The 20,897-nt window shown below is 38.9% G+C and overlaps 1 protein-coding gene across 4 annotated transcripts in view; it reads right to left on the reverse strand.

Moving 5' to 3' along the window:
* Positions 1-20,897, reverse strand: part of plekha6 (pleckstrin homology domain containing, family A member 6) — a 103,237-nt gene that overhangs the window by 70,551 nt on the left and 11,789 nt on the right. For all 4 annotated transcript variants that reach the window (XM_073876032.1, XM_073876033.1, XM_073876030.1 and 1 more), the window contains exon 2: positions 8,590-8,715. The gene's annotated coding sequence lies outside the window, so the exon portion shown is untranslated. The remainder of the gene's footprint in view (positions 1-8,589; positions 8,716-20,897) is intronic.

Here is a 20,897-nt window from a genome sequence, read left to right on the forward strand (position 1 = left end):
AAGATAATCCCCAGTGTAGACAAAGAGTGGCTATGTAATATATTACTCATTACTAGTTACTACTTTCAAAAGTAATATTATTATTTAAATAATATCATAACTCCCAACCAACAGTTATTATTTTTCCATTACACCCAAAAACATTGTAGGGGCGTCAAGCGCAAGTGATTTCAATGTTAAGTCAATGTGAAGACGCGTTGACGTGTGTCTGGAGGTCTCACGTAGCAAATGAGGCGTTTACCGTGGCGTGGTAGACGTGATTCCGCCTCATTCACTCGTCTAGTTCGCGCGAATGGCGCTAATTGAGCGTCTGGTGCTTTTTGTGCATTTTGTGTTTGCCACGAATTTGTATCTGACGCCCGAGTTGAAAATTTTTAACTTTACTGGATTTTCGCGCCGCGTTAACCAAGCAGGAGCCTGTTTGCTGCTGTGGTGCACCAAATGCAGATAGATGCGATTTTGCCGCCTCAAACGCGGTTGGTGTAAACACAGCATTATTGCGTTGTGACAAAGTAACTAGTAACTGGAATTTTTTGGGATCGTAACTGTAATAATTTTTTTTTTAAATTTTAGTAATTAGTTAAACTAGTTACCAGGGAAAGTAATATTATTATGGTAATATTATTACTAGTAATTACTTACCGCCCAACACTGGTCACTACACAATTGTTTGTGTTCCATCCTGTAGCTCAACTGGTATTGCGGTAACACTTTAAAATACGATTCATTAGTTAACATTAGTTATTGTATTAACTAACATAAACAAACCATGAGCAATACATTTGTTACAGTATTTATTAAACTTTTTAATGGTTGTTAAAGCTTTTAATTGTTTGTTCATGTTAGTTCCATCCCAGTCTCATTAAATTTCGTGATATAGTCACGTAACTTTTTGATTCTTTTTACGTAATATTGTCACGAATTTCCGCGTTTTTTGTGATCGTATCACAAATTTCTGTTTACGTGTAATTGTCAAATATTGGTTACTGTCTTATTTTCTTACCATTGTCGCTTCGGTTTAAGGTTAGATTTACATAAAATGACATCCTTACCCAAACCCAACTCAAACAATAACGGCAGGCGACAATGGTTTAAAAATCAAAAAATATAAAAAAATAAATCAGAAAAAATTGTATAAACCAACCCAGTCTCACCCCATGGCGTCAATACTCGACGACACCTGACCATGCGTCAACATGCTGACGCGGAGGGTATACCTTTCGCGTCATTTTTTGACGAACCGGGGACTTCAATACTACTAAGTCCGTTGCATTCTCTTTCCTATTTTCTTACCATTTTCTACCATTTTCGCGTCGGTTTAGGGTTAGATTTACATAATGACATCCCTACCCAAACCTAACCCTAACCCCAATGCCAGGCGACAACTGTTTAATTTCGCGTACCTAATAGTATTGAAGTCCCCAGTTCGTCAAAAAATGACGCGAAAGGTATACCCTCCGCGTCAACATATTGACGCATGGTCAAGTGTCGTCAAATATTGACGTCATGGGTGTGAGACCGTGTTACATAAACCAATACTTAAAATGATATCCTAATGCAAACACCAAATCTAACCCTAAACTGAATCGACAATGGTTTGAAAATAGGAAAAAGCAGTTGAGTAACCAATACGTGACAATATCACGAAAAAATAATCAAAAAGTTACGTGACTATCACGAAATTTCGTGAGACTAGGTAGTTAGTTCACAGTGCATTAACTAACGTTAACAAGATTTTAATAATTAGTATTTGTTGAAATTAACATTAACAAAGATTAATAAATGCTGTATAAGTGCAGTTCATTATTAGTTCACTTTAACTAATGAACTATATTGTAAAGTGTTACCAATATTGCTTTAGCAACACAAAAGTCTTGGGTTCGATTCCAAGGAAAAGCGCATACTGATAAAATAAATGCACAGATTTAATGCACTATACAATGTATTGCTTTGGATGAAAGTGTTTTCAAAATGCATAAATGTAGCCTGTGATATTGCATACTTTTAGATACTTATAATTGCTTATGCACCAATTCATAAAATAAGGCATAAATTATTTTAAAAATATACAGGAAATATTAAAATTGTGTGAGCCAACTCGGTTAATATTTATACAATAGAATTAGGCAAGGTATAAAGAACTATATTTTTAATTAAGAAACCAGTGTGATAAACACACCTGAATATGCGTAACATTGACACCATGTGGCCAAATTGCACATATAATCCAGCTCTCTTGACAGAATAGACACCACAATAATGACACTATGTTTGTATTGGAGCAGATATTTCTTGGCAAGAATCACTATCAACATGCACAGCAATAAAAAAAACACCAAGAGCTCATTAGATTGTTTTATCAAGAATTCCTTACAGTGACCGGGTCAGGTTAGTAGCAGTTCAGAGAAAATGATTAAAAGCTTGGACTAAAAAATATTTACAAACAGAAACATCCAGATGGATTGGGTCCTGTAAGAGCATCGCTGGGTGTAGATTTGTCTTGGACTGTATGTCTGTGTATATCTGTGGCATGCATGAGTCCCGTGCTCAATTTAAAAAGATGTCAACACCCCATCCAATGACATCCGGCCGTGTTCAGACAAAGGTGAATTCTATCTTACTGATGTCTCATCAGACAGGTATTTAACTCTGCTCCTGTTCCTCCCCTTTGCCTGTGGCAATATTCTGGGGGTGTGATTAGCAGGTTTCTACAAGCATATAAGTATATCCCTCCAGAAAGATGTTTTATTTTTCTGATTTAGGACCAGGTTGCCACACTCAACCATACTGTACCCTCTTTAGGATTAATAAACAAGCTGATTTCAGATCTGCGGAAATGATTGCCTCACAGGATCACAGGGTTGTCATGCGAACCCAGAGAGCCTGACTTCCAGTCATGGGTTTAGGCACGATATCTTCCAGAAAAAGAAAACAGTAGAGTTGTAGCTGGCTACTCAGTCTAATCTCATTTAAATGCACAATCTGTACGAATTTGCATTGAAACATTTAGAAACCACTAGCACAGTGTTATGGCGCTTTTCCATTGCATAGTACCCCGCGGTTTGGTTTGGGTCAGGTCGAGTCAGCTCACCTCACTTTGGCTTGGTTAGCTTTTCCATCGAGATTAGTATCACTTCGCAGTGGGAGGGATTATAGGCGTGCCGTTATATTGGCGCTGCCTACTGCTGTGACATCATACAAGTGAGAGCGTCGTTTTACATTCCCATACATTCATTTATTTCTCAGTCCGCCACAAAATTATAATTGACCACCACAAATAGATGTTTTCACATCGCGTTTATCACTACCTCTGTCTTACCTGACAGTTTCTGTACAAACACCCATGCCGTCAATCGACGCCCTACGTTGAGCCTCATTTAAGTTGCATTTAAGCATATATGCGAACGTGCATGTCGCGAATGTGCCGCCACAAACTGCAAGTCTGGAAAAAAACTGTTACGGTGTTCCTGATTCTCAACCTGTGGATGTTTTGATCGCTAAAAGGGAGTTTGGAAACTAACAGCATAGCACAGATGACAACAGGTTTACTCGAGACAGCGCAAGCTAGCATGAAGGTAAAGCTAATCTTTTACATGATAGCGATGACACTGGTAGTGACGATTCTCTCAGACCAATCAGTGATCTACAGTGTTTTTGCATCACGTTTTGGTATCAGCTTGAGTCGCTTTAAACCCCAGCCGAGCTGGTTTGAAAAAAAGTATCAGGGACTAAGTATTGCACCCAGTGGAAAAGCCCCCAAAAGTAAGCTGACCCAAACTAAATCGTGGGGTACTATGCAATGGAAAAGCGCCATTATACAGTATATATTGTTCACTTACATTAATCCAACATTTGAATATAGAGAATTTGCTGTTTTAAACAGTGTTACACCATCGTTCATAGGATCATCATTGGTCTTATGTTCGCTTATCCCTGCCATAGACACCATAGGTGTGTTTGACTTCATGTGGCACTGCGCAGATCATTTGGCATGTGACATCACAGTATTGCAAGAGTGATTTAAAGCCCCCCTAACCTAAAAATGCACTTTTAAATGGGTTTCTATCAGAAAATGAGTCGCCAGTGTGTGTGCGCAGAGACATCCTGTTATTAACTTTATTTCATTACATCATCCATTAAGATGATTTGTAAGTCCTATCAGAATGATCCCTATCAACAGTGAAGATGAAGTCTACAAATCCCATTATCCCCCAACTTAGCTACATTGTTGTTGTTGTTGTTTAGCAATCTCTAGCAATGAAAAATTATGTATTTTGCTTTTAAGGTTACAAAATTACAATAAATAAGTACAGTACTGTGCAAAAGTCTTAGGCCACCGCCACCAGATTTGATGTTTTAAAAGTTTTAATGTCCATCCATATTTATTTTTCAATCTATTTTGAAAATACAGGAAATTTGCACAAAAAAATTACATTCTCAGTACTTAATTGCTTTCTTTAGGCATTGTCGGTGTTAAGTGTGACCTCTCTTGGCTCTAAACACATCTTAAGCGATTTGAAGCAGAATGAGGTAAAAAGACTAATTTCTTTAAAATTAGAAATTAGGATTACATTTTATTTAGGTTTAAGAGATCCTGAAGTTTCCTGCTATTGCACAAGAGGAAGTAGCCTGGTAATACCATCCTCTGCTATTTTGCTTCGCTTCATAGACAGAGTCTGGCTGGGCATAATTGACAATCGTTTTCCTTCACGTGGGAGGGGCTTGTCTGAAGTTTAAAATCATTGGTCTAAACGTAAGCCAATCACACATAACATTTGGATATGATGTGCTTTATGCGCCGGATCAGCCCATCGAATCTCTGCTGTAAAATACACGTATGATGTGAAAACAAACCCATCGAGCGAAATACCAGAGTTAACATGGCTATGAACGACTTTTGCCGATTATGTAAAGTAAATCGGGCCAGAGCTAGTTGAACACTATCCTTACGGTGGCTTTCCACTCACGTCTAACGGGAGGAACGCCCCTCTCTCCTCTCAAACTCTTCCACCAGACAACCATAACCATATGTAAATTAAATCTTCCTACCTTATTTTCTGGTTAATCAGGAATGTCACCAAATAATGCTTGCCCACGCGTCCTCCACCATTAACTGTGAACAATATAATTCCCTTCCATGATTTCTCGATCGTTGTGCACGTCAAGCTGTGCTGCACACAGTTTCTCGCTGACGATCGGTAAAGTTGATAAATTAAACTTTTCCAAAAACTTGTCGGGAGTAGGGCAACAGCATAATCTCCGTTCAAATGTTTAACAAACACTTTTCTTGTTCGGGTTTAAGTTGGCAAGTGCCGGTTCTCCACAACAGAGCAAATAGCTTTCTGTGTCTCCATGTCCACAACAAACTTCAACCGTGATTCGGCGTTTAGCGTCCACGTCACGGCTCTCAGCCCGCCCTCTGTTCGTTGATTGGACGGTCGTTTTGAGACCGGAGGAAAACGGTTTGAATGGGAGGTATCTCAGACTGAGTACAGAAGCGTAATGAAATTTAGCGGAAGTACGAAGTCTGACGTAGTCAGGCTAAAGAGGAAGGGGAGTTTACCCTAAAACCTTGACACATCAGTTTACATTTTTATACAGTTTTTAATTCTATATACACATTTCCTGTATTTTCTTGATGTAAAGAGACTGAGAAACAATTATATATGATCACAATAAAATTGCAAAAACAACAAATATAATTCTGGCATGGTGGCCTAAGACCAAAAAAAACACATCTCATGGAAATACTCGGAAAGAGGACTTATTTTTAATGTAGTTAGTTACACTACTAAAGTCACTGTCACACTACTCAAAATGATGTTAGGATTGCCGCTACTTAGCTACTCCCCAACATTGCTGACATTTTAAATAGTATGAAGCACTCATTTGCAGTAAAGTTATGTGTAGTCATAACATTTCCCTGACTGGACATCTGCCAAGATCCCTCCATGCCAAGAAAGCAGCCCAGCAGAACCTTTAAAAAAGAGCTATTAAAACGGATAAAGCGCTTCATGGAACAAAGAAACCATATCACTGAACTGCCATAAGTCAAACGCTCTCCCGAATCCCTGTCTGATATGACTTCCTGTGCCCCACCTCATTTACTTTGCTCTTTCATATATTACCTATCCAAATGATGCTCCAGGGACTGAGATGTGGGAGTCAGAGACTTGTGGAGACAGCTTACAGACGAACTGAAGACTCTAATTTACACTCTGTGTGTGTGTGTGTGTGTGTGTGTGTGTGTGTGTGTGTGTGTGTGTAGAGGGACACGCCTGTGAAAACCAACTATAGCTAATAATGCTGGGTCTAATTAGGACCCCAGATGGCCCTGCACAGTAAATCGAGAGCAGACAATACAAGTTGCAGTTTCATCTCACTGCGTCAGCTCTTTATGTGAGGCTGAATTCTCTTCTAAACAACAGTCTTTTGGCTTTTTATTGAGCTCTGGCTTCATTTTGGGCATCTCTGTCTAGAATCTTAATGATTTTAGAGTTTTTTCCTACAGTCTTTGGAAAACAAGAACTGGAGCGCTACCATGGTACAGTCATGGTTTGTGATGGTAATGCCATTGTACTTTGATATATACCTGGGTACTACCTGCCTTTACATTTTTAACAAGGTAGTTTTTAGTTTTTAGACCTAATACCTTCTACTTTTAAGTAAATTTTGCAAAGCTTTTTTTTATAAAAACATACAGTGCATACAGAGCGCTTATTTTGCAGCACTTCGACCTCGGTGCGCAGTAGCATCATCACTCCTGACTACTACTGCGCAGAGGTCGAAGTGCTGCAAACTTAAGTGCTCTTCCGCCATACAATACAGATCTCGTTTTTATTTTGTGCCACCATACTTACTCATGTAATAGTCTTTAAATAGGGAAAACATGGAAGTGTTTGGTGGCATCTTAATTCATCCCTGTTTGGATCCTAAGGAATGAATGGGGCTAGGCTAAATGCTAACACATTCACGAAGCGCTATACAAAGATTAAGTGCACGCATTGAAAAATAATAGGGATGTATTAATTCGTGTCAGTTGAGATAAGAACATAGTAAAATATTGAAAAACGGTGGTGTTTTCCTTTAATGACCTTCATTACAAGTGGAATCTGTCCTTGTGGTTTTGCTTTTTGCAAGGGTAGAGTGACATGTGCCTAATTGAACCTGTATCTATACAAAACTCAGATAAACATCAAGCTTGAGGCGCTAAAGAGCTCCTCAGACACGGGACACAAGTGAGGCATTGTGGGTGTTCTTCTCCTCTCCCGTCTGTCATCCTCCAGCTTTCTGTTCACCTCCCTGAATCCGTCAGGCAGTGCCAAGTCTGTCCATCCCGACACCAAGGCAACTATTCACCCTGTGCTAGTCACGTCAAGGGACAGCAGCCCACTCCAGAGATCAGCCAATCTGATGCCTGCCAAATCGACTTAACGCCAACTGACTTTACCCTTTCATGCCAAAGTAGCAACGACAAAAGAATCATATATTAATCTGCAATGTTTGCTAAAATTATACTTTTGTTGATTGGTCATTATACCCTAATGCATTGTGGGTATTTTAAATGGGATGTTTCCGAAGTGTTTGCAAAGTTTAATCTATGACCTTCTTGCCCATCGCACCAAACTCTCACCAAGACCGCAGCTCTACCACTTGCAACTAAGCTCCTGTGTTTAAGCTCACTAAAATTAAGCCCAGGAGTTTATGGCCACCCATTTAAAATTTTAAGCAGCCTAGTGGCTTATGCTAATCAGAGGTTTAAAGCCAGGAGAGGATGTACATCAACAGCCTACAGCAGCATTAGTCTTTAAAAATGTACGTTTTGTAGATTTCGGCTTGCAAACCAGGTGCTCTGTGATCATTGGAAAGGTGTAAATCCAATAGTAGAGGACTTTGAAGCACCCACTAAAAAAATGACATGCAGTATATATGTGTCTCTAATTATAGTTTTTGCTCAGTTTAAGGAGATGAAGACATTCCTGTCAAGTATTGTACACCTGGGCAATGCTATGACCTCACAACATCTGTCTCAGCCTGTTTTTTAGATGAGCCTACTGTATATTTTTCCGATTCATGATCTGTTGTTGCAGTCTTTAAGCTCACCTGCATATGAATCACTATTTATGAGTCAGTAAATCTACGTTTCTTCATTCCTTTAGATCATGGGTAGAAAAGCATAACTGCCAAAAGATGTCCATCCATATTATACATATCTTAACCAGCAAGATGAGCATACTATTGATGCCTAATAAGCCCATACCTTTCAGATTTACCATAGATACAATATATTTAATACAACTTTTGATCTACAAACAATGCATAAAGACAACCTCTGTCTCGTAAGACAGCACTACATATCGCATTTCCTCTATCGAACACACACACACGCATGAGAGCAAACGCGCATGCACCATTGATTACCTCACATCTGTGCTGGAGCTAACAACGGAGAAAGACCAGAACAGAAATCAATGGATCAGATGTACGAGGAACTATTGAGTGTTCAAATTAGCAAGAAAATAGACTTTCCATCCTCTCTTTGTTTTTTTATCCGACCGGAGTTCCCCGACAAGAAAGAGGATCTCCTACCTTCAGGGAGTTTTGGTGGCTGAGAATCTCCACTGTTCGGTCGTCGCGATGCGTTCCCTTTTCTGCCTCCCTCTCCTCTTCTCCTAACTGAGCTCCTGAAGAGTGGTGTGGTTTGAAGGGGGGTGGCTGGGAGGGAGAGAGAGAGAGAGAGAGAGAGGAAGAAAGAAAGAGAGAGAGTGAGTGAGAAAGCAAAGATTCAAAAGCCTCAGGGTAAAAGAAGGTGAAACCTGAGACCAACAGTGGCCCTCAGACAATCATTTCCCCCTCGTTCCTCCACTCATCAACCTCCGAGTAAATCCCTTCCTGGTTTTGAAGGAGGGTGGGATGTAATAAAAGCATTTTTCCCACTCCAATCCAAAATTCGATATAGAAAATAAATAGGAAAATTGTACAAGGGCCAAGTAAGTAAAAATATCATCTTGCTTTTTTAAACATACCAACACGTGTACACACAAACTCAGCGTTGTTCATTTTCCCCTCACTTCGGTTTCTGCAGCATTTCTCTTTTAGAGAGAGAAAGCCATGGAAAGATTTCTAATAAAGGGAAAGGACTGAGGTCAGGTGCATGAGGGGATTCGGGGAGGGCTAACAGCCGTAAAGACGGCGGCCTCCAGAGAGCCATGAATTGCTGTGAGATATGAGTGGTGATTACGCTGCTCTCCTTTCTTTCTTTGATCATCATTATACAAACACATACATACATAAACATCCAATCAGATCTCATTGTTTGCAATATACACATGATTACTATATCACAACAGAACCTTTATGTGGTCGGCTTTTCTGAATCAATGGGCAACTGAAGGTTCTTAGATTAGATTAGCATTCATATTTGTTATCCTCCAAAAAACAGCACGTACACTTTTAGAAAATAAGGGCCCTATCTGTCACTGGGGCAGTACCATTTAAAGGACAAGTTCGGTGTTTTACACTTAAAGCCCTGTTTTCGGATTGTTTATGTTGAAATAGAACGGTTTTGACTGAAATTTGGACATATGATGCTGGCCCGAGAATTTTCGGGTGTTTCTTGTATCACCTTCCACCTCTATAATGGCTGTATAGGTGCACAGGAACAATCCTTCCTAAAATGCATTAAACTTTCATTTACAAAGACGTGAAACTCAGCGAGTGGTCAGGTTCCAACAGGTTTTATCGTAGTTTTTGTCAACTCCATTGACTTGTATTAGATGTGCTGTGAGGTACGGTATTACTCAGCGCCGGAAACCTTGTTTGTATTCTTGCAATTGGCAAAGGTGGATTATCGCCACCACCTGGGCTGGAGTGTCTATTATTTAAGCTCTCAGCGGAAGAATATACGGGTGTGAGGCGTTTGGAAAAATAGGTCCACAAGTTTCAAACGAATGCTAAAACACATGTTGGAAAGCATCTTTTGCAGCGATTTTTGTGTGAGCATATCAGTGAACACCCCTGACCACTCGGTGAGTTTCACGTCTTTGTAAACGAAAGTTTAATGCATTTTAGGAAGAATTGTTCCAGTGCATCTGCTGTATACACTCATTGTAGAGGTGGGAGGTGAAACAACAAACTCTCGAAAATTCTCGGGGCAGCCGCATATGTCCAAATTTCAGTCAAAACCGTTCTATTTCATCATAAACAATCTGAAAACAGGGCTTTAAGTGTAAAATACCGAACTTGTCCTTTAAAATATCCTAATATTTACCATACATGCAAACATTTGGTATGTAATGGTACTAATATGAACTCTCTAGGTGTATTTTTGAAAGGTACTACCACAGTGACACCTAGGGCGTTTTTTTTACCCTTTTTTGTAATTATTGAAGCTTTATAAAACCTTTGTAGCTTTATATTCCTCTAATCACAAACACCCGTAGGCTACATCGCCCTATAGGCTCCTTTCCACATTTACTCGTGCTTAGAGTTGTGTTATTTTTTTGGTCGAGGTCAGAGGTTAAGTGTTGACAGACCCACTACCATAAAATCACTGTGTTTGCAAGAGGATGCAGATGACAGCAACTCTGATGGCCAACATCCATGCATAACCATAGCTATGCTGTTGGGACGATTATACTTTTAATATATAATGCACTTTTTTCAGTTAAAGTCTAAAAATGGCTGAGATGTATTGGTTATTATTTGAAACAAATCAAGTTTCACCTACACAGCAGCACATCTGTGTATGGTATCGCTCGGCTTTGTAACCAAATCACTGTGTTCTGCTCCGGAGAGAAAGAGGGGAAAATACCATGACAACATCTTTGTTCAAGTGAAACAAGTCTATTGTTACTGGATCTTAACAGCTCTGCGGAGGCAGTGCGTTCCCCGACTCCCTTCTTTTGTAGTTCATTCTTTCGCTCTTTTTAACTGGTCTTACCTGGATTTACCAGAACAAAAAAATACTATTTTCTCCAACAAAAGGTGACCAGGTCAACCACACCACCAAGTGTTGACGTAAAGCACACTTACAAGGGTGTAGAACATAACAGGCAAAACCACATGTCTTCAAACAGAAAAAAAGCAAGTGAGTTTTACAGCACTATGACAAAGTAGTCCATGTGACATTAGTGGGTCAGTTAGAATGTGTTGAAGCATCAGACATACATTTTGGTCCAAGAATACCAACTTTATTCAGCATTGTCTTCTCTTCCGCGTCTGTTGTGAGGCACATGTGCGATACTAAAGTCACGTGACTGCAGTGACACAGATGATATGTTATCTTCAGACATGTTTGCGAAGTTTTTTTTTTTAAACTTACAGCCTGCGTCTCCCTCAGACTGTAAACAAAAAACAAAACAAAACAAAACAAAAAAACAGCTGGGGTGCACCAGATAACACGTCGACCGCATCATACGTCATCCGCATCACTGCAGTCACGTGACTTTAGTCTCGCGCATGCGCTTCACAACAGATGCGAAAGAGAAGACAATGCTGAACAAAGTCGCAATTTTTGTTATTTTTTGCACCAAAATGTGTTTTTGATGCTTCAAGACATTCTAACTGACCCACTGATGTCATATGGACTACTTTGATGATGTTTTTATTACCTTTCTGGACATGGACAGTATACCATACGGGTGATTCTCACGAAACCATTGAAACACCACGGCACTAATGATTTTAGCTTTAAAATGTGTAATATAGTAACATTAAAAAGCATCAGAATTAACACAATACTGTGTTCTACCTTGCACAATGTGTGATTTCAACATAAGAATTTATAATTGTAAATTTTATCTCATTTTCTGCTGTAATTCTCATTACCGCAATGTGTCCGGCTGTGTTTGAACATGCGTTATGTTGTAATTTAATCAAATTAACACAAAAATATTAAGAAAAAAAATAAATGGATGTTTTGCTAGACTACTTTAGATGACAGAAAAAATATTTACTGAATATTCATGTATAATAATAATGAAGAAAAATTAGGAAAATGATGTGTCCATGCCTGATGTTCTCATCCTCCGCAACACTTTTTGAGAACAGTTTAAGCACACATACAGAATTTTAATAAAGTTTGATTTTGAGTGACCAAGCACATGGACCAGTAACTTCAAGATGGCTACCAGGTAAGATAATTTTTTTACAGTTAATTTAAAATATTGTCTTGTCAGAATGCTTACACGACATTTTGATTATCATTACCGCAACAGATGCTTATTAAATGTTAATTTAATTAATAGAAGCATAATACTTTGATCTTAAATGCATGTGCAGAATCTCCAAATTATGTTCTTTCAGGTTTGTCATGTCATTTTGAAAATATGTCAGTGTTGATGTTTTCTGACTGTTGTGGTAATGAGATTTTTTAGGACTAATTTTTTTTATTATGTTACAAAAAGTGTTAAATGATAAGTAAAAGTTTTTAAACTAATGTTCCCATTTACTCCAGACTTTGTTTTTCAATGCCTGGTGGGAAAAAAGTCAATTTAAGCAATTTTTACATTTTCATGCTTGACATTTTTAAAACCAAGTTTTCGTGAGGATCGCCCATACGTACATTTCCAATGAAGGGTCATTCAAGCTCTCTGACTAAATATAAAACATCGTAAACTGTGTTCTGAAGATGAACGGAGGTCTTACGAGTTTGGAACGACATGAGGTCATTAATAAGTAATGAGTCATTAATGACATTATTTTTATTTTTGGGTGAACTATCCCTTTAACAATGTTCTGTGTCTCTCTTAGTCTAGACCCAGGAAGGACACATAGCTCATAAAGCTCACACGGAGAACAATGAAGACTGAGATCTCTCTCGCTCTCTCTCCTTCGAAGAGTCTAAAGTTCCACTACATCTGCTAAAACACAGAGATCTATTATCTTCTCTACTCAAAATATATCAACACAATGTCCCTGTGTGACATATCCATGAGAACAATAACATTGCATCATCAAAAAACAGGGCTCCACTGTAACATTCAACACCATAGACACAAGTAACACCAAACTGATCCATGGTGAATAAGTGCTACTAGCTATTGTTCAAATGCTCAACGCATGTAGTATCAAACAAAAAATGTATTAGTGCACAGCACTTTTGGTTGCCCTCTTAACACAAAGAAAAAAATTAAACCATTAATCATCTTCAAAATTTAAATGTCATAGGCAGTGGTTTTGTCGAAATGGAAATATGGAAGTGATGCCATGGAAATCTGTCCAAGGGAGGTGATCCATTGACTTTAATGGCTCTGAATACATGAGATCAGGCTCTTTTCCCATGCCCTCAGAGTAAAGCTCTGATATATAAGGACAGATGAGCAGAAACCATTCAGGGTCTGACAAACATGATTTTATAAGGAAAAAGGACATGGGCTCTGGGTTGTGTGCTAATTGCATGCTAATAATGTTGACCACTGAATATCCCAGCGACTGTTACTAGACCGCAGTGACATGCCTTCTTCTGCGAGCAGCAACAAGGGCCAAGTCCAGGACAAGGACAAAGCAAATACAGACATTAAAGGAATATTAAAAGAATAAAAAATACATTTTGGCTGCAACAGAGTCAGCACTTATGGTGAGTTGTACGTATTTTATGAGTTGGTTTAATTTGTATGAAGTGAACTGTACAAAAAAATCTTACAATTATTAAAAAACAAAAACAAAAACAATGAAACCCAACTCCAAAACCCAACGTCACATGGGGTAAAAGATCATACAAACGTACGAATCTAATCATATAAATTTATGCGAATTAGCCACCTCATAACATACAATACTAATCAAAGATTTTGAAACAATTGACTGAAATGTTAACAATGATCTTAACCTCCTAACCGTGGGTTCACACAAGCCCGTTTGAGGCGTCACATTTGCGTCTACCGCGTTTAGTTTGCCGCTTAATCATTTTGAGTTTACTCGCTTCATTTGCGCGTGAAAGCCGCGTGTGCAATTTTAGTCATCAAGACATTCACGCAGAAATTGGCATCATGGGAGGGGCTTCTGCGACTCCGCTCGCTTCCTGTAATCACATCACTACTATAGCAAGCTCATGATTGGCTAATGCGGCACGTTTTTCCGCCAAAGTTCAAATTATTGAACTCGCGTATTTGCTGCAGCAACGCTCAATTCGCGCCATTGGCGCAAACTAGACGCGAGATTGAGGCAAAATCACGTCTACCGCGCTGCGCTAAATGCCTCCTTCACGCCGTGAGACCTTCAGACGCGCCTCAACGCGTCTTCACACCAGCCACGGTAGAGGCATCAAGCGCGAGTGATTTCAATGTTAAGTCAATGTGAAGACGCGTTGACGCCGCGTCTGGAGGTCTCGCAGCTTCCGCGGGAAACAAACGAGTTGTAAAATTTGCACTTTGGCAGAAAAACGCGCCACGTTAACCAATCAGGAGCTTGCTCTAGTAGTGACCTGATTACAGAAAGCGAGTAGAGTCGCAGGTGCCCTTCCCATGACGCAAATTTTCACATGAATGTCTCGATGACTAGAATTTCACGCACAGCTTAAACGCGCGAAAAAGCGAGTAAACTCAAAATGTTCAAGCGGCAAACTAGACGTGGTAGACGCGAATTTGACGCCTCAATAGTTCTCATTTTTCAACTCGTGCGTTTCCCGTGGAAGCCGAGACCTCCAGACGTGCGTCAACGCTTGACGCCTCTACTTCAAATGATAAAATATAATAGTGTTTTGATTTATTTTGGATGCTCTTAATCACAACATAATTCCCACTGCTATATTTGTGTTATGCCATAGTTTGTATGAGTTTATTATTCTAATGTGGAAAAATACATAAATAAAAAACAACATTGACCGGTATTGTACGTACAAATTGTCACAAAGGATTGTGTTGGTCAATAAAGTGTTGTTTTTTTCTGGAAATAAGAGTATGGATATCTCTGAAACAAATATCTCTTGAAAACAAGTTATTTTTATAAACAAGTAGACTTATTATCTTCTTTATATATTTGTTATTACATATAATTAATACATTTAGGACTGTTAATGTGATTTTCATTTTTTATTTTTCATTGTCATGCTAATAGCTATCTCAGCTGAGTCATATATACCAAGGAAAAGTAAACATTTGTATAAATAGGGACAGTAGCATCTGGAGGGCAGAGCAAAGTACATCTAATGATTCATGCATTAAGCAAATTAGCTCTTGAAATAGTTCTTCTGCTCTTAGCCAACTCAGATATTAAAATAGTTTGGTTGGATCTAGTTATAGAGACAAGTTTGACTGAAGCCATGACCCATTCTGTCCCTCAAAGGCCTGCATGCATCATGTTTGCACCCACTGGGATGAAGCTCATGTGCTTCCAGTTCTATAATTAGTAACGACTTGCTGTTTCCCTCGCAGCCAAGAGAGGAAAACAAGAGGATGACTCTTGTTAAGCATCCTCTACCACACTGTGTGCCGTCTTTCCTCCTACAAGAATTAACTCAATTTCCCAGAATCTTCCTCTCAATATATATATATCAGGTGTGCAAAACACTGAAAAAATATAATAAATAAAAATGGACCGTGATGATAAATTTTCCTTTTTCCAATAAACAGCTAAACATATGCACTAAGTACAGCATAAGTAATGCATAAAATACACTTGTCCTCTTATCAGTTAAAGTCAATCTAATATCTTAAATCCTCTTTAGTCTTTCACTGACTGCTGAAAGTCAAACTGTTGATTGAATATGACTTAATCTCTAAGCCTGACTCATGATAGAGAAAGTTATGTCATCATTTAATTTACATTTGATGCATTTTGCTTTAACCCAAACAGTTGAACAAGCTATGCATTTTATCAAACATATAACTTTCTACTGCACTGTCAATAAGGATTTCAATTCTATTCTGCAAATTAAATCATTAGTCTCTTTTTCACTGAATATATCTTAAAAAGCTTAAAAGGTCATGGGTTCGAGGCCCAGGAAACACACATACTGATAAAATGTATTGGATAATTCAAAATGCAATTTAAAAACAAAGATTTATCACACTATAAGGAGCTCAAGCCACATTAAGGAGCATTATGAGATACATACACTCACCTAAAGGATTATTAGGAACACCTGTTCAATTTCTCATTAATGCAATTATCTAATCAACCAATCACATGGCAGTTTTGTTGGTGCCAGACGGGCCGGTCTGAGTATTTCATAATCTGCTCAGTTACTGGGATTTTCACGCACAACCATTTCTAGGGTTTACAAAAAATGGTGTGAAAAGGGAAAAACATCCAGTATGCGGCAATCCTGTGGGCGAAAATGCCTTTTTAAATGCTAGAGGTCAGAGGAAAATGGGCCGACTGATTCAAGCTGACAGAAGAGCAACTTTGACAGAAATAACCACTTGTTACAACCGAGGTATGCAGCAAAGCATTTGTGAAGCCACAACACGCACAACCTTGAGGGGGATGGGCTACAACAGCAGAAGACCCCACCGGGTACCACTCATCTCCACTACAAATAGGAAAAAGAGGCTACAATTTGCACGAGCTCACCAAAATTGGACAGTTGAAGACTGGAAAAATGTTGCCTGGTCTGATGAGTTTTGTTTTCTGTTGAAACATTCAGATGGTAGAATCAGAATTTGGTGTAAACAGAATGAGAACATGGATCCATCATGCCTTGTTACCAATGTGCAGGCTGGTGGTGGTGGTGTAATGGTGTGGGGGATGTTTTCTTGGCACACTTTAGACCCCTTAGTCCCAATTGGGCAACGTTTAAATACCACGGCCTACCTGAGCATTGTTTCTGTCCATGTCCATCCCTTTATGACCATCCTCTGATGGCTATCTCCAGCAAGATAATTCACCATGTCACAAAGCTCAAATCATTTCAAACTGGTTTCTTGAACATGACAACGAGTTCACTGTACTAAAATGGCCCCCACAGTCACCAGATCTCAACCTAATAGAGCATCTTTGGGATGTGGTGGAACGGGAGCTTCGTGCCCTGGATGTGCATCCCACAAATCTCCATCAACTGCAAGATGCTATCCTATCAATATGGGCCAACATTTCTAAAGAATGCTTTCAGCACCTTGTTGAATCAATGCCATGTAGAATTATTGCTGTTGTGAAAGCGAAAGGGAGTCAAACACACATATTAGTATGGTGTTCCCAATAATTCTTTAGGTGATTGTATATACTGGTGTGTGAGGTCATAGGGCATCTATGGCTATATTCATGGCAAGAACCAGTTGATCCACACAAAGGTTATGGGAGGGGCAATTTGGTATCTCCAGTTCACCTAACTTGCATGTTTTTGTCCTGTGGGAGGAAACCAGTAACCGGAGAAAACCCACGCTGACACAAGGAGAACATGCAGACTCCACACTGAAAGACCACCTGATCTAGCCGGGCTCGATACGGGGACCCATACAAAAGCTGCCCACTGAGCCGCTGTGCCGCCCCATTCTTGCTTCTGTACACTGTGCCCATATACACATACTATTAAAATAGCACAATACAAAGAATATGTTATAATGCTTTTAAGAACAAAGCCAGACTCAATTCCCTAGATATCAACAGAGAGAAACTAGCAAAAGCCCTCTGGCAAAGATAACCAATGGGCAATCTGCAAAATATGCTCATTACTACAGATCACATCCACACAGAGACATTAGTCAGGCAGCTATTATATAACAGTCCCACAGTGAGGATGAACAGCCAAGAAGAACAGTGTCAAACAGCACAGATAGGAGGCTGGGAACAAGAGTACATGGCTTCACAAACTTAAAGGAATAGTTCACCCAAAAATATAAATTCTGTCATCATTTACTTTCATGTTGTTACAAACTTGTATAAATGTCTTTGTTCTGAAAGGAAGATATTGTGAACCGACCAGAAGCACCATTGACTTCAATAGTAGGAAAAAGAATCCTGTGGAAGTCAACGGGGCCTCTGATCGATTTGGTTACACAATATCTTCCGTCGTATTCATCACAACAAAGAAATGTATACAGGTTTGTAACAACATGAGAGTGAGTAAATGATGACAGAATTTCTATTTTTGGGTGAACTATCCCTTTAAGCACACAAATCTGATACCAACAAATGGTACGTCTTACTCTATTAACTCAGCAGGTGTCTCAGCATGCAAGACCAAACCTAAACCCTCAAGGTGGAAAAGAAACATTCAGAAAGTATTCGTTTTCAAAACGGGGCTTTGGAAAAGAAACCCTTGCCTTTTCTTTTTTTCATTGGTGTTCACAGGAAAATTTTGCACAGTGGATGAAGAAAGCAAAAATATTATACAAATATATTGGGGATTTAATCTCATCTCCTTTCTTTATGTTTGGGGTTTGAAAATAAGACTCCATACTGACCCCTATCAAAGTGTATATCTGAATTCGTTAGTCAAGACCATAACAAATGTACACCCTCTAAATTGACTATACGTCATTGCGGCAAGCACTGGGTCTCATTCACTAAGGATGTGTACGCACAAATTTGTTCGTATTATGTACGTACGGACGTTTTAACTTAAATCATGATTCAACAAAAACTTTCAAAAAAAAAATCATACAAAATTTTTATGTACAAAAGTACGCATGCTTAGTGAATAAGACCCTCTGTTTTTAACTTTCCATAAAGATCAAGTTGAAGAGTTGTCCTCTGCCTGTCACTTTAAATTGAAAGGACTCTTTATTTCTTTATTATTAGTAGTTATTAGCTCAATCAATAGTCTTTAGTTTTAAATTAAATTAAGCAAATACATAATCTGAGTGTGCTTTATTAAAGAGCAACTATCATCCGATTTACATTTTTACATTTCCTTTGGTGTGTAAGTGTGTATTAGTTCATGTTCATGATATGCAAAAGGTACAAACAAAAGTAAACGATGATGCAAGTTATCGTCTCCAATGTAAATCTCTTTTCTTGGACTACAACAAACACACAGATTGTAGGCAACAGTTTACCTTCTAGGATTGGTGATGTAGACAAGACCGACATTATCATAATTCCTCCCGCTTCGGTCTCACAGCCTGTAAGTTAACTCCTGTTAGCATTGCATTGTGCGCAAATCTTTCAAACATAGTAAGGAGCGTCACATTTCCTGCTGAACTATTCAATCACAACATACAGATTAGCCAATCAGGGACGCAACGCTTTTCAAATCTATGAGTTTTGTACAAAATCAATGGATTTGAGGAAGACAAAGATATCTGGAGCTACAAAAATGTATGGTATGTGGAAAATGTTTTTTTTTAACCACGCAAACACAAAATAACATTGGTTTTTACCAATGAAATAGGTGCACTTTAATCCAGATCACATTAAACTCAATGCAGGCTATTACAAAGTCATTATATGCAAGTCACAGCAGAGATTACAGCAGGTTGTGTCAGACATCTGCCGTGATGAAAACACTTGGCACGTGGCAAGGACGTGGTCCCCGAGAAAAGAAAGCTTAACAAAAGGAGGCAATTACGGCGTGGGGCTTTTGTGTAGAGGTGGAGGAAGGGTGGGCGCTCCTATTCAAGTCAATTAAGTATCTGCTATTGGTGCCGGCTAATAATGGTCCGTCCCTCTGACCCGCCTATTTTCATCATTTGAGCACATGAACATGGTGGACAAAGAAAAGAGTGCCTTGTTTCCAATGACTCTGTAATACTCCAGTATAACAACCTAATAATTGTATTAATGTCAATTCAGGCAACTGTGAATTACAAAAAGCCTTCATTTCACAAATAAAGATTTGTTTAAATACAAATATAATCAAATATTTTGATCAGACACCTATAGCAGTTGGGATGCAAGCTTCATCACAATTACCTGTGGTTGTCAAGCCTCAAATCATTTTTACATTCCCTCCTTTTCTTTCTGACTATTCCATATTTTATCTATCAATAAGCCATTATTGCAATCCCAAGACCCAAGCTACAAATCAAATATGATCTCACAATCAGTGATGCTGTTCAACCTGTACTACAGCTACCAGACTGCACAGTACACTTTGTGCACCTGACAGGCTGCAACATCCTAAAATTCATAAACTCTTCCCTTTCAGTCAACATTAAGAAAGATCATCGAGTCACATCAAAGCCTGTCGTCATCATTTATTGTGGAGGGTGGATCCAACTCAGCTAGCTGGATACCATAAACCCTGATCCCATCATTCTGCCACTCATTTTTCACAGTGCATCACACCCCTAGGAGGATATTACACTGGCTGTCTGTTAGGAAAGCAGCACTGCTTTTCAAATGTGACGGCTTTGAGACATGCCAATAATTTGCAAGGGATGTAAATGAGACACATGCACGATAAACCAATGTTACAGCTTTCAGACTGAAATTGCTTTGGAATCAACTATGTTGCTGATGTTTTTCCGGTTAATCATTTGATTATAAAATCCATGTTAATGATGAAAACTGAAGTACTAAATAAATGTAGGTTGAGCTAATAGTGCTATATCAGGATGGTAAAACAAACCGAGCATAGTATGTTAGAGGCATAGATGCCTCATTAGCATATGTTTCTGTGGACCGCTATACGCAAATCGTCCGCCATATTAAAAGGTGGTAAATAAACTAGTGTTGCCAAGTTTGCTGTGTTACCGTGAAATCGGATAACTTCAAATGTTGACGTGGACTGTTAATATTAAGTCAAATTAGTTTATTTATAAAAGTAAGGTTTTGGTATTTGGGAAAGGGTCACTGGGATAGATCTTATTGTCACGCCAATCTGGCAACCCTGCAAAATTGGCACATTAACTCTCGAGAGCAAGCTGAATGTGCAACCCAGTATCACGAAATTGCGTATAGTCACGTCAATTTTTGATTCTTTTCCGTGACACGGTCACGTTTTTCCTTGTTTTTACGTGACCGTATCAAGCATTTCTGTTTACGTGTCATTGTCATGTATTGGTTACTCAACT

This window comes from Misgurnus anguillicaudatus, chromosome 14 (genome assembly GCF_027580225.2).
Source record: "Misgurnus anguillicaudatus chromosome 14, ASM2758022v2, whole genome shotgun sequence".
Taxonomy (NCBI): domain Eukaryota; kingdom Metazoa; phylum Chordata; class Actinopteri; order Cypriniformes; family Cobitidae; genus Misgurnus; species Misgurnus anguillicaudatus.